At 40.5% G+C, this 15,145-nt stretch overlaps 2 non-coding genes across 2 annotated transcripts; both read left to right on the plus strand.

Moving 5' to 3' along the window:
* Nucleotides 1-5,001: 5,001 nt before the first annotated feature.
* Nucleotides 5,002-5,074, plus strand: trnav-cac (transfer RNA valine (anticodon CAC)). The gene has a single exon. It is a non-coding gene; the product is annotated as a tRNA-Val (tRNA).
* A 2,877-nt stretch (nucleotides 5,075-7,951) lies between these two features.
* Nucleotides 7,952-8,024, plus strand: trnav-cac (transfer RNA valine (anticodon CAC)). Its single transcript has one exon. It is a non-coding gene; the product is annotated as a tRNA-Val (tRNA).
* The last annotated feature ends 7,121 nt before the right edge of the window (nucleotides 8,025-15,145 follow it).

Consider the following 15,145-nt stretch of genomic DNA (forward strand, 5'->3'; position numbering starts at 1 on the left):
CTAGACAATATTTCCCAATGCCCCTAGGCTAGCATATGGTTTGAAACAGTTGAGGTTTGTCTAAACCTTGCTGTCTGCCTCTCCGACCTGTGGATCAATGTTGCCGTTTTTTTGGTGACCTCCACCGTGCGATGTGAATGAATGTGACCAGAATGACAGCTTCCCTGAGACAGGCAAATTAATTTATCAGGGTCATTATAATGGATATATCCAAAAAAATGGCAATATAATCCAAGGTAAAACAAACAAAAGTGCAGACAGTTTTCTGTCATTTCAGCTGCTTGATGTGATTGTGTGATAGATTTAGTTGGCTGGCTAGCAAAGGAAAAGTAGCTAGCCTGCATAGCTACAGTGCATTTGGAAAGTATTCAGACCCCTTACTTTTTTCCACATTTTGTTACGTTACAGCCTTATTCTGAAAATGGATTAAGTCAAATAAAATCTATCTTCACACAATACCCCATAATGACAAAGCGATAACATATAATTTTTAATTCATTAAAAAAGATTTAAAAAATACCTTATTTACATACGTTTTCAGACCCTTTGCTATGAGGCTGGAAATTGAGCTCAGGTCCATCCTGTTTCCATTGATCATCCTTGAGATGTTTCTACAACTTGATTGGAGTCCACCTGTGGTAAATTCAATGGATTGGTCATGATTTGAAAAGGCACACACCTGTCTGTCTATATAAGGTTCCACAGTTGACAGTGCATGTCAGAGCATAAACTAAGCCATGAGGTGGAAGGAATTGTCCCTAGAGCTCCGAGACAGGATTGTGTCGAGGCACAGACGTGGGGAAGGGTACCGATACATTTCTGCAGCATTGAAGGTACCCAAGAACACAGTGGCTTCCATCATTCTTAAAAGGAAGAAGTTTGGAACCACCAAGACTCTTCCAAGAGCCGGCTGCTCAGCCAAACCATCCCTACGGTGAATCAGCCCTTATTCAGGAGTTATTCACACGATAATTCACAGGATCTCAAGCCTTATTGCTTAGTTAATGAGTTAAGTCATTTCTGACTTCATTAGGTTCTGAGAGCGATAAATGCCCCACCCACCCACCCAGCCAAAGTCACACCCTTAGTATCCTACTCATGCAGTTTCCGTAGTGTAGCGGTTATCACGTTCGCCTAACACGCGAAAGGAGACCGGGCGGAAGCACATTATAACAAATTAGACAGTAAGCCTATTCACTTAGGGCTCGATCCCAATTTAGGAATTCATGCTTTTCCTACGCACTTCTCAGTATTTGCTATTCAGACTTACCCTTTTAAGTCGCGTAACGCACTCTGCTGGGGTGGCTAGCTTGGGCGCTCTGAATAAATTCCTGCTATGTGTGGTCTGAGTTCCATAATGATTCAAATAGGCTACATGTCCCAAATTATTGCAATACTTTAGCTTAATATGATTCACTAATGCTAGCAACCCTCAGGAACAATTCACAAGGATGTGACAGATTAAAGAAAGGTCAACGGAATGAAAGTATGCCAAAATAAATGTATGTGGCTGTTACTGACAGTGGCTCCCGATAGTGGCTAATATTTAACATGATACAAATTGTCAAATAAAACTGGGAAAAGCCCCACAGTTGAGGTGTCATAATACCCATAAAACCTAGCGGTCAAACAGGGAAATAGTTCCAACCATTTTTCCACCATTCATTTTTCCCATATGGGATTTTAGAAACACTAAAAATAATACATTTGTAGTTCTTTATGATAGCCACATTAGCAGTTAATTAGCATTTAATTTTGGGGGGGTAAATACAGGCGAATATTTTTTCTAAAAGTCACCTTGTCCTAGAGAGAATTACACGGTTAACATGCCAGGGTAAGCCAACAAGAAACACAGGCCTTTTTTAAGTGTTTTTAAAATCCCCTGTGGGGAATATGAATGGTGGAAAAACGATTGGAACCATTTCCCTGTTCGACCGCTAGTTCTTATGGGTATTATGACTCCTACTGTGGTACTCTATTTGGGATATTATGGGCGGTAGACTTGTGGGCATTCCTAACATTTTCCATGACTTCCACTCTTTTTCTTGTAGTTTCCGTAGTGTAGTGGTTATCACGTTCGCGTCACACGCGAAAGGTCCCTGGTTTGAATCCGTGCGGAAACAAATTTTAACAAAACAGATAGTGATGACAGAAACAGGGTCATAACTGAAAAAAACCAAACAAATACATAGGCCAGCAGAATACATGAATAGACCAGTCTTAGACATGTCTTTCAATAACCAGAGGCAGATAGTGATAACTGAAAAAAAAACGAAACAAATACATAGGCCTACAGAATACATGAATAGACCAGTCTTAGACATGTCTTTCAATAACCGGAGGCAATGCAATGTTATAAAACAGGTTGTTTGGATCCTGGATGCTAATTGGTTAATAGCAGGGAGTTGAAGCACCACCATCCCAGCATTCTGCTGGTAGAGCCTTTTAGCGCTCCCATTAGATTTATAAATGCGCATCCACTGTCCCACGGCCCAGCCAGTCAATTTATAAACTTCATCTCCCCTGGAAAAATGTGTCTAGACCAATGGTATTCAAACCTTTTCAGCAGGGACACCATTTTTTCCTACAGAATTTCTAGGGTCCCCATTTTTTTGCATTCATTTCTTGTGATCCCACCCCAAATACAACTTTAAAATCGGTACGTTACATTTTTTTTTACATCAACAAATAACCTTCAATTACCCAGTCAAATACTTTTTTTCTAATTAACTTTCTCAAAAACGTTTCTATATGGTCTCATACAATAATCTGTACTCATAATTTTTTGTTCCTAAATAATGAATATATATATCCCCACTGCAGTCCCCCCGACCCCCACTTTAAATATCACTGGTCTACACAATATTTCCCAATGCCTCTAGGCTAGCATATGGTTTGAAACAGTTGAGGTTTGTATAAACCTTGCTGTCTGCCTCTCCGACCTGTGGATCAATGTTGCCGTTTTTTTGGTGACCTCCACCGTGCAATGTGTATGAATGTGACCAGAATGACAGCTTCTCTGAGCCAGGCAAATTAATTTATCAGGGTCATTATAATGGATATATCCAAAGAAATGGCAATATAATCCAAGGTAAAACAAACAAAAGTGCAGACAGTTTTTTGTAATTTCAGCTGCTTGATGTGATTGTGTGATAGATTTAGTTGGCTGGCTAGCAAAGGAAAAGTAGCTAGCCTGCATAGCTACAGTGCATTCGGAAAGTATTCAGACCCCTTACTTTTTTCCACATTTTGTTACGTTACAGCCTTATTCTGAAAATGGATTAAGTCAAATAAAATCTATCTACACACAATACCCCATAATGACAAAGCGATAACATATCATTTTTAATTCATAAAAAAATATTTAAAAAATACCTTATTTACATACGTTTTCAGACCCTTTGCTATGAGGCTGGAAATTGAGCTCAGGTCCATCCTGTTTCCATTGATCATCCTTGAGATGTTTCTACAACTTGATTGGAGTCCACCTGTGGTAAATTCAATGGATTGGTCATGATTTGAAAAGGCACACACCTGTCTGTCTATATAAGGTTCCACAGTTGACAGTGCATGTCAGAGCATAAACTAAGCCATGAGGTGGAAGGAATTGTCCCTAGAGCTCCGAGACAGGATTGTGTCGAGGCACAGACGTGGGGAAGGGTACCGATACATTTCTGCAGCATTGAAGGTACCCAAGAACACAGTGGCTTCCATCATTCTTAAAAGGAAGAAGTTTGGAACCACCAAGACTCTTCCAAGAGCCGGCTGCTCAGCCAAACCATCCCTACGGTGAATCAGCCCTTATTCAGGAGTTATTCACACGATAATTCCCGGGATCTCAAGCCTTATTGCTTAGTTAATGGACTAAGTCATTTCTGACTTCATTAGGTTCTGAGAGCTTATTCAGGAGTTATTCACACGATAATTCCCAGGATCTCAAGCCTTATTGCTTAGTTAATGAGCTAAGTCATTTCTGACTTCATTAGGTTCTGAGAGCGATAAATGCCCCACCCACCCACCCAGCCAAAGTCACACCCTTAGTATCCTACTCATGCAGTTTCCGTAGTGTAGCGGTTATCACGTTCGCCTAACACGCGAAAGGAGACCGGGCGGAAGCACATTTTAACAAATTAGACAGTTAGCCTATTCACTTAGGGCTCGATCCCAATTTAGGAATTCATGCTTTTCCTACGCACTTCTCAGTATTGCTATTCAGACTTACCCTTTAAGTCGCGTAACGCACTCTGCTGGGGTGGCTAGCTTGGGCGCTCTGAATAAATTCCTGCTACGTGTGGTCTGAGTTCCATAATGATTCAAAAAGGCTACATGTCCCAAATTATTGCAATACTTTAGCTTAATATGATTCACTAATGCTAGCAACCCTCAGGAACAATTCACAAGGATGTGACAGATTAAAGAAAGGTCAACGGAATGAAAGTATGCCAAAATAAATGTATGTGGCTGTTACTGACAGTGGCTCCCGATAGTGGCTAATATTTAACATGATACAAATTGTCAAATAAAACTGGGAAAAGCCCCACAGTGGAGGTGTCATAATACCCATAAAACCTAGCGGTCAAACAGGGAAATGGTTCCAACCATTTTTCCACCATTCATTTTTCCCATAGGGGATTTTAGAAAACACTTAAAATAATACATTTGTAGTTCTTTATGATAGCCACATTAGCAGTTAATTAGCATTTAATTTTGGGGGGGTAAATACAGGCGAATATTTTTTATAAAAGTCACCCTTGTCCTAGAGAGAATTACACGGTTACCATGCCAGGGTAAGCCAACAAGAAACACAGGCCTTTTTTAATTGTTTTTAAAATCCCCTGTGGGGAATATGAATGGTGGAAAAACGATTGGAACCATTTCCCTGTTCGACCGCTAGTTCTTCTGGGTATATGACTCCTACTGTGGTACTCTATTTGGGATATTATGGGCGGTAGACTTGTGGGCATTCCTAACATTTCCATGACTTCCAATTTTTTTCTTGTAGTTTCTGTAGTGTAGTGGTTATCACGTTCGCCTCACACGCGAAAGGTCCCCGGTTCGAAACCGGGCGGAAACAAATTTTAACAAAACAGATAGTGATGACAGAAACAGGGTCATAACTGAAAAAAACGAAACAAATACATAGGCCTGCAGAATACATGAATAGACCAGTCTTAGACATGTCTTTCAATAACCAGAGGCAGATAGTGATAACTGAAAAAAAACGAAACAAATACATAGGCCTACAGAATACATGAATAGACCAGTCTTAGACATGTCTTTCAATAACCAGAGGTAATGCAAAGTTATAAAACAGGTTGTTTGGATCCTGGATGCTAATTGGTTAAGAGCAGGGAGTTGAAGCACCACCATCCCAGCATTCTGCGGGTAGTGCCTGTTAGCGGATCCATTAGATTTATAAATGCGCATCCACTGTCCCACGGCCCAGCCAGTCAATTTATAAACTTCATCTCCCCTGGAAAAATGTGTCTAGACCAATGGTATTCAAACCTTTTCAGCAGGGACACCATTTTTTCCTACAGAATTTCTGGGGTGCCCATTTTTTTGCAATCATTTCTTGTGATCCCACCCCAAATACAACTTTGAAATCGGTACTTTATATTTTTTTTTACATCAACAAATAACCTTCAATTACCTTATCAAATACTTTTTTTCTAATTAACTTTCTCAAAAACGTTTCTATATTGTCTCATACAATAATCTGTACTATTAATTTTTTGTTCCTAAATAATGAATATATATATCCCCACTGCAGTCCCCCCGACCCCGACTTTAAATATCACTGGTCTAGACAATATTTCCCAATGCCCCTAGGCTAGCATATGGTTTGAAACAGTTGAGGTTTGTCTAAACCTTGCTGTCTGCCTCTCCGACCTGTGGATCAATGTTGCCGTTTTTTTGGTGACCTCCACCGTGCGATGTGTATGAATGTGACCAGAATGACAGCTTCCCTGAGACAGGCAAATTAATTTATCAGGGTCATTATAATGGATATATCCAAAGAAATGGCAATATAATCCAAGGTAAAACAAACAAAAGTGCAGACAGTTTTCTGTCATTTCAGCTTCTTGATGTGATTGTGTGATAGATTTAGTTGGCTGGCTAGCAAAGGAAAAGTAGCTAGCCTGCATAGCTACAGTGCATTCGGAAAGTATTCAGACCCCTTACTTTTTTCCACATTTTGTTACGTTACAGCCTTATTCTGAAAATGGATTAAGTCAAATAAAATCTATCTACACACAATACCCCATAATGACAAAGCGATAACATATCATTTTTAATTCATAAAAAAATATTTAAAAAATACCTTATTTACATACGTTTTCAGACCCTTTGCTATGAGGCTGGAAATTGAGCTCAGGTCCATCCTGTTTCCATTGATCATCCTTGAGATGTTTCTACAACTTGATTGGAGTCCACCTGTGGTAAATTCAATGGATTGGTCATGATTTGAAAAGGCACACACCTGTCTGTCTATATAAGGTTCCACAGTTGACAGTGCATGTCAGAGCATAAACTAAGCCATGAGGTGGAAGGAATTGTCCCTAGAGCTCCGAGACAGGATTGTGTCGAGGCACAGACGTGGGGAAGGGTACCGATACATTTCTGCAGCATTGAAGGTACCCAAGAACACAGTGGCTTCCATCATTCTTAAAAGGAAGAAGTTTGGAACCACCAAGACTCTTCCAAGAGCCGGCTGCTCAGCCAACCATCCCTACGGTGAATCAGCCCTTATTCAGGAGTTATTCACACGATAATTCCCGGGATCTCAAGCCTTATTGCTTAGTTAATGGACTAAGTCATTTCTGACTTCATTAGGTTCTGAGAGCTTATTCAGGAGTTATTCACACGATAATTCCCAGGATCTCAAGCCTTATTGCTTAGTTAATGAGCTAAGTCATTTCTGACTTCATTAGGTTCTGAGAGCGATAAATGCCCCACCCCACCCACCCAGCCAAAGTCACCCCCTTAGTATCCTACTCATGCAGTTTCCGTAGTGTAGCGGTTATCACGTTCGCCTAACACGCGAAAGGAGACCGGGCGGAAGCACATTTTAACAAATTAGACAGTAAGCCTATTCACTTAGGGCTCGATCCCAATTTAGGAATTCATGCTTTTCCTACGCACTTCTCAGTATTTGCTATTCAGACTTACCCTTTTAAGTCGCGTAACGCACTCTGCTGGGGTGGCTAGCTTGGGCGCTCTGAATAAATTCCTGCTACGTGTGGTCTGAGTTCCATAATGATTCAAATAGGCTACATGTCCCAAATTATTGCAATACTTTAGCTTAACTATGATTCACTAATGCTAGCAACCCTCAGGAACAATTCACAAGGATGTGACAGATTAAAGAAAGGTCAACAGAATGAAAGTATGCCAAAATAAATGTATGTGGCTGTTACTGACAGTGGCTCCCGATAGTGGCTAATATTTAACATGATACAAATTGTCAAATAAAACTGGGAAAAGCCCACAGTTGAGGTGTCATAATACCCATAAAACCTAGCGGTCAAACAGGGAAATAGTTCCAACCATTTTTCCACCATTCATTTTTCCCACAGGGGATTTTAGAAACACTTAAAATAATACATTTGTAGTTCTTTATGATAGCCACATTAGCAGTTAATTAGCATTTAATTTTGGGGGGGTAAATACAGGCGAATATTTTTTATAAAGTCACCTTGTCCTAGAGAGAATTACACGGTTACCATGCCAGGGTAAGCCAACAAGAAACACAGGCCTTTTTAATTGTTTTTAAAATCCCCTGTGGGGAATATGAATGGTGGAAAAACGATTGGAACCATTTCCCTGTTCGACCGCTAGTTCTTCTGGGTATTATGACTCCTACTGTGGTACTCTATTTGGGATATTATGGGCGGTAGACTTGTGGGCATTCCTAACATTTTCCATGACTTCCAATTTTTTTCTTGTAGTTTCTGTAGTGTAGTAGTTATCACGTTCGCCTCACACGCGAAAGGTCCCCGGTTCGAAACCGGGCGGAAACAAATTTTAACAAAACAGATAGTGATGACAGAAACAGGGTCATAACTGAAAAAAACGAAACAAATACATAGGCCTGCAGAATACATGAATAGACCAGTCTTAGACATGTCTTTCAATAACCAGAGGCAGATAGTGATAACTGAAAAAAAAACGAAACAAATACATAGGCCTACAGAATACATGAATAGACCAGTCTTAGACATGTCTTTCAATAACCAGAGGTAATGCAAAGTTATAAAACAGGTTGTTTGGATCCTGGATGCTAATTGGTTAAGAGCAGGGAGTTGAAGCACCACCATCCCAGCATTCTGCGGGTAGTGCCTGTTAGCGGATCCATTAGATTTTTAAATGCGCATCCACTGTCCCACGGCCCAGCCAGTCAATTTATAAACTTCATCTCCCCTGGAAAAATGTGTCTAGACCAATGGTATTCAAACCTTTTCAGCAGGGACACCATTTTTTCCTACAGAATTTCTGGGGTGCCCATTTTTTTGCAATCATTTCTTGTGATCCCACCCTAAATACAACTTTAAAATCGGTACGTTACATTTTTTTTTACATCAACAATAACCTTCAATTACCCAATCAAATACTTTTTTTCTAATTAACTTTCTCAAAAACGTTTCTATATTGTCTCATACAATAATCTGTACTCATAATTTTTTGTTCCTAAATAATGAATATATATATCCCCACTGCAGTCCCCCCGACCCCGACTTTAAATATCACTGGTCTAGACAATATTTCCCAATGCCCCTAGGCTCAGCATATGGTTTGAAACAGTTGAGGTTTGTCTAAACCTTGCTGTCTGCCTCTCCGACCTGTGGATCAATGTTGCCGTTTTTTTTGGTGACCTCCACCTTGCGATGTGTATGAATGTGACCAGAATGACAGCTTCTCTCAGCCTCCAGTATTTATGCTGCAGTAGTTTATGTGTCGGGGGGGCTAGGGTCAGTCTGTTACATCTGGAGTATTCTCTTGTCTTATCCGGTGTCCTGTGTGAATGTAAATATGCTCTCTCTAATTCTCTCTTTCTTTCTTTCTTTCTTTCTCTCGGAGGACCTGAGCCCTAGGACTACCTGGCACGATGACTCCTTGCTGTCCCCAGTCCACCTGGCCATGCTGCTGCTCCAGTTTCAACTGTTCTGCCTGCGGCTACGGAACCCTGACCTGTTCACCGGACGTGCTTGTTGCACCCTCGACAATTACTATGATTATTATTATTTGACCATGCTGGTCATTTACGAACATTTTAACATCTTGACTATGTTCTGTTATAATATCCACCCGGCACAGCCAGAAGAGGACTGGCCACCCCCTCATAGCCTGGTTCCTCTCTAGGTTTCTTCCTAGGTTTTTGGCCTTTCTCAGGAGTTTTTCCTAGGGAGTTTTTCCCAGCCACCGTGCTTCTTTCACATGCATTGCTTGCTGTTTGGGGTTTTAGGCTGGGTTTCTGTACAGCACCATTGAGATTTCAGCTGATGTACGAAGGGCTATATAAATAAATTTGATTTGATTTGATTTGATTTGATTCTCTGAGCCAGGCAATTAATTGATCAGGGTCATTATAATGGATATATCCAAAGAAATGGCAATATAATCCAAGGTAAACAAACAAAAGTGCAGACAGTTTCTGTCATTTCAGCTGCTTGATGTGATTGTGTGATAGATTTAGTTGGCTGGCTAGCAAAGGAAAAGTAGCTAGCCTGCATAGCTACAGTGCATTCGGAAGTATTCAGACCCCTTACTTTTGTCCACATTTTGTTACGTTACACGCCTTATTCTGAAAAGTGGATTAAGTCAAATAAAATCTAATCTACCACACATACCCCATAATGACAAAAGCGATAACATATCATTTTTAATTCATAAAAAAAGATTTTAAAAAATACCTTATTTACATACGTTTTCAGACCCTTTGCTATGAGGCTGGAAATTGAGCTCAGGTCCATCCTGTTCCATGATCATTCCTGAGATGTTTCTACAACTTGAATTGGAGTCCACCTGTGGTAAATTCAATGGATTGGTCATGATTTGAAAAGGCACACACCTGTCTGTCTATATAAGGTTCCACAGTTGACAGTGCATGTCAGAGCATAAACTAAGCCATGAGGTGGAAGGAATTGTCCCTAGAGCTCCGAGACAGGATTGTGTCGAGGCACAGACGTGGGGAAGGGTACCGATACATTTCTGCAGCATTGAAGGTACCCAAGAACACAGTGGCTTCCATCATTCTTAAAAGGAAGAAGTTTGGAACCACCAAGACTCTTCCAAGAGCCGGCTGCTCAGCCAAACCATCCCTACGGTGAATCAGCCCTTATTCAGGAGTTATTCACACGATAATTCCCGGGATCTCAAGCCTTATTGCTTAGTTAATGGACTAAGTCATTTCTGACTTCATTAGGTTCTGAGAGCTTATTCAGGAGTTATTCACACGATAATTCCCAGGATCTCAAGCCTTATTGCTTAGTTAATGAGCTAAGTCATTTCTGACTTCATTAGGTTCTGAGAGCGATAAATGCCCCACCCACCCACCCACCCAGCCAAAGTCACACCCTTAGTATCCTACTCATGCAGTTTCCGTAGTGTAGCGGTTATCACGTTCGCCTAACACGCGAAAGGAGACCGGGCGGAAGCACATTTTAAACAAATTAGACAGTTAGCCTATTCACTTAGGGCTCGATCCCAATTAGGAATTCATGCTTTTCCTACGCACTTTCTCAGTATTTGCTATTCAGACTACCCTTTTAAGTCGCGTAACGCACTCTGCTGGGGTGGCTAGCTTGGGCGCTCTGAATAAATTCCTGCTACGTGTGGTCTGAGTTCCATAATGATCAAAAAGGCTACATGTCCCAAATTATTGCACTACTTTAGCTTATATGATTCACTAATGCTAGCAACCCTCAGGAACAAGTCACAAGGATGTGTGACAGATTAAGAAAGGTCAACGGATGAAAGTATGCCAAAATAAATGTATGTGGCTGTTACGACCACCAGTGGCTCCCGATAGGGGCTAATATTTAACATGATACAAATGTGTCAAATAAAAATGGGGAAAAGCCCCACCAGTGGAGGTGTCATAATACCCATAAAACCTAGCGGTCAAACAGGGAAATGGTTCCAACCATTTTTCCACCATTCATTTTTCCCATAGGGGATTTAGAAACACTTAAAATAATACATTTGTAGTTCTTTATGATAGCCACATTAGCAGTTAATTAGCATTTAATTTTGGGGGGGTAAATACAGGCGAATATTTTTTATAAAAGTCACCTTGTCCTAGAGAGAATACACGGTTACCATGCCAGGGTAAGCCAACAAGAAATCACCGGCCTTTTTTAATTGTTTTTAAAATCCCCTGTGGGGAATATGAATGGTGGAAAAAACGATTGGAACCATTTCCCTGTTCGACCGCTAGTTCTTCTGGGTATTATGACTCCTACTGTGGTACTCTATTTGGGATATTATGGGCGGTAGACTTGTGGGCCATTCCTAACATTTTCCCATGACTTCCAATTTTTTTCTTGTAGTTTCCTGTAGTGTAGTGGTTATCACGTTCGCCTCACACGCTGAAAGGTCCCCCTGTTCGAAACCGGCTGGAAACTAATTTTAACAAAACAGATAGTGATGACAGAAACAGGGTCATAATCTGAAAAAAACGAAACAATACATAGGCCTGCAGAATACATGAATAGACCAGTCTTAGACATGTCTTTCAATAACCAGAGGCAGATAGTGATACTGAAAAAAAACGAAACAAATACATAGGCCTACAGAATACATGAATAGACCAGTCTTAGACATGTCTTTCAATAACCAGAGGTAATGCCAATGTTATAAACAGGTTGTTTGGATCCTGGATGCTAATTGGTTAATAGCGGAGTTGAAGCACCACCATCCCAGCATTCTGCGGGTAGTGCCTGTTAGCGGTTCCATTAGATTTATAATGCGCATCCACTGTCCCACGGCCCAGCCAGTCAATTTATAAACTTCATCTCCCCTGGAAAAATGTGTCTAGACCAATGGTATTCAAACCTTTCAGCAGGGACACCATTTTTTCCTACAGAATTTCTGGGGTGCCCATTTTTTTGCAATCATTTCTTGTGATCCCACCCTAAATACAACTTTAAAATCGGTACGTTACATTTTTTTTTACATCAACAAATAACCTTCAATTACCCAATCAAATACTTTTTTTCTAATTAACTTTCTCAAAAACGTTTCTATATTGTCTCATACAATAATCTGTACTCATAATTTTTTGTTCCTAAATAATGAATATATATATCCCCACTGCAGTCCCCCCGACCCCGACTTTAAATATCACTGGTCTAGACAATATTTCCCAATGCCCCTAGGCTAGCATATGGTTTGAAACAGTTGAGGTTTGTCTAAACCTTGCTGTCTGCCTCTCCGACCTGTGGATCAATGTTGCCGTTTTTTTGGTGACCTCCACCGTGCGATGTGTATGAATGTGACCAGAATGACAGCTTCCCTGAGACAGGCAAATTAATTTATCAGGGTCATTATAATGGATATATCCAAAGAAATGGCAATATAATCCAAGGTAAAACAAACAAAAGTGCAGACAGTTTTCTGTCATTTCAGCTGCTTGATGTGATTGTGTGATAGACTTAGTTGGCTGGCTAGCAAAGGAAAAGTAGCTAGCCTGCATAGCTACAGTGCATTCGGAAAGTATTCAGACCCCTTACTTTTTTCCACATTTTGTTACGTTACAGCCTTATTCTGAAAATGGATTAAGTCAAATAAAATCTATCTTCACACAATACCCCATAATGACAAAGCGATAACATATCATTTTTAATTCATAAAAAAAGATTTAAAAAATACCTTATTTACATACGTTTTCAGACCCTTTGCTATGAGGCTGGAAATTGAGCTCAGGTCCATCCTGTTTCCATTGATCATCCTTGAGATGTTTCTACAACTTGATTGGAGTCCACCTGTGGTAAATTCAATGGATTGGTCATGATTTGAAAAGGCACACACCTGTCTGTCTATATAAGGTTCCACAGTTGACAGTGCATGTCAGAGCATAAACTAAGCCATGAGGTGGAAGGAATTGTCCCTAGAGCTCCGAGACAGGATTGTGTCGAGGCACAGACGTGGGGAAGGGTACCGATACATTTCTGCAGCATTGAAGGTACCCAAGAACACAGTGGCTTCCATCATTCTTAAAAGGAAGAAGTTTGGAACCACCAAGACTCTTCCAAGAGCCGGCTGCTCAGCCAAACCATCCCTACGGTGAATCAGCCCTTATTCAGGAGTTATTCACACGATAATTCCCGGGATCTCAAGCCTTATTGCTTAGTTAATGGACTAAGTCATTTCTGACTTCATTAGGTTCTGAGAGCTTATTCAGGAGTTATTCACACGATAATTCCCAGGATCTCAAGCCTTATTGCTTAGTTAATGAGCTAAGTCATTTCTGACTTCATTAGGTTCTGAGAGCGATAAATGCCCCCCCCACCCACCCAGCCAAAGTCACACCCTTAGTATCCTACTCATGCAGTTTCCGTAGTGTAGCGGTTATCACGTTCGCCTAACACGCGAAAGGAGACCGGGCGGAAGCACATTTTAAAAATTAGACAGTAAGCCTATTCACTTAGGGCTCGATCCCAATTTAGGAATTCATGCTTTTCCTACGCACTTCTCAGTATTTGCTATTCAGACTTACCCTTTTAAGTCGCGTAACGCACTCTGCTGGGGTGGCTAGCTTGGGCGCTCTGAATAAATTCCTGCTACGTGTGGTCTGAGTTCCATAATGATTCAAAAGGCTACATGTCCCAAATTATTGCAATACTTTAGCTTAATATGATTCACTAATGCTAGCAACCCTCAGGAACAATTCACAAGGATGTGACAGATTAAAGAAAGGTCAACGGAATGAAAGTATGCCAAAATAAATGTATGTGGCTGTTACTGACAGTGGCTCCCGATAGTGGCTAATATTTAACATGATACAAATTGTCAAATAAAACTGGGAAAAGCCCCACAGTGGAGGTGTCATAATACCCATAAAACCTAGCGGTCAAACAGGGAAATGGTTCCAACCATTTTTCCACCATTCATTTTTCCCATAGGGGATTTTAGAAACACTTAAAATAATACATTTGTAGTTCTTTATGATAGCCACATTAGCAGTTAATTAGCATTTAATTTTGGGGGGGTAAATACAGGCGAATATTTTTTAAAAGTCACCTTGTCCTAGAGAGAATTACACGGTTACCATGCCAGGGTAAGCCAACAAGAAACACAGGCCTTTTTTAATTGTTTTTAAAATCCCCTGTGGGGAATATGAATGGTGGAAAAACGATTGGAACCATTTCCCTGTTCGACCGCTAGTTCTTCTGGGTATTATGACTCCTACTGTGGTACTCTATTTGGGATATTATGGGCGGTAGACTTGTGGGCATTCCTAACATTTCCATGACTTCCAATTTTTTTCTTGTAGTTTCTGTAGTGTAGTGGTTATCACGTTCGCCTCACACGCGAAAGGTCCCGGTTCGAAACCGGCGGGGAAAAAATTTTAACAAAACAGATAGTGATGACAGAAACAGGGTCATAACTGAAAAAAACGAAACAAATACATAGGCCTGCAGAATACATGAATAGACCAGTCTTAGACATGTCTTTCAATAACCAGAGGCAGATAGTGATAACTGAAAAAAAACGAAACAAATACATAGGCCTACAGAATACATGAATAGACCAGTCTTAGACATGTCTTCAATAACCAGAGGTAATGCAAAGTTATAAAACAGGTTGTTTGGATCCTGGATGCTAATTGGTTAAGAGCAGGGAGTTGAAGCACCACCATCCCAGCATTCTGCGGGTAGTGCCTTAGCGGATCCATTAGATTTATAAATGCGCATCCACTGTCCCACGGCCCAGCCAGTCAATTTATAAACTTCATCTCCCCTGGAAAAATGTGTCTAGACCAATGGTATTCAAACCTTTTCAGCAGGGACACCATTTTTCCTACAGAATTTCTGGGGTCACCTTTTTTGCAATCATTTCTGGATCCCCCCATACAACTTTGTCGGTACGTTATTTTTTTTACATCAACAAATAACCTTCATTTTATCAATACTTTTTTTCT

The sequence above is a fragment of the Salmo trutta genome, unplaced genomic scaffold, assembly GCF_901001165.1.
Source record: "Salmo trutta unplaced genomic scaffold, fSalTru1.1, whole genome shotgun sequence".
Lineage (NCBI taxonomy): Eukaryota > Metazoa > Chordata > Actinopteri > Salmoniformes > Salmonidae > Salmo > Salmo trutta.